Raw genomic sequence first — 324 nt, forward strand, 5'->3', positions numbered from 1 at the left:
AGGGGGCAAACGTTCAACTGCTGGGGTGACTGCGCTGCACTGTACGGCTGAGAGGAGAATCCTGCTAAGGTAGGTATCATAGAAATATTATGTGGATTTTTAAACAGATTATTTTTTAAAAGACAAAGCTTTCCAAATTGATCCATGTAAAGTTGACTCACCTTTTTTATAACGTGCTCAAATTGTGCTGTGATTTGAGGGCTTTTTTGAAATAAGTGTCAGTGATTTGCATTCTAGGCTTCCTGTTTGCCAATTACTAAATCCTCAGAGAAGGTTGAGGGGGGACCTGGTGACAGTCTGTAAACTCACTAGGGGGGACCAGAA

The 324-nt window shown here is 41.7% G+C and overlaps 1 long non-coding RNA gene across 1 annotated transcript in view; it reads left to right on the forward strand.

Moving 5' to 3' along the window:
• Nucleotides 1-17: 17 nt before the first annotated feature.
• LOC109299678 overlaps nucleotides 18-324 on the forward strand; it is a 1,152-nt gene continuing 845 nt past the window's right edge. The window contains exon 1 of the long non-coding RNA XR_002097954.1: nucleotides 18-273. This is a non-coding gene — a long non-coding RNA (uncharacterized LOC109299678). The remainder of the gene's footprint in view (nucleotides 274-324) is intronic.

The sequence above is a fragment of the Gavialis gangeticus genome, unplaced genomic scaffold (assembly GCF_001723915.1).
Source record: "Gavialis gangeticus isolate Ggan-Ray unplaced genomic scaffold, GavGan_comp1, whole genome shotgun sequence".
NCBI lineage: Eukaryota > Metazoa > Chordata > Crocodylia > Gavialidae > Gavialis > Gavialis gangeticus.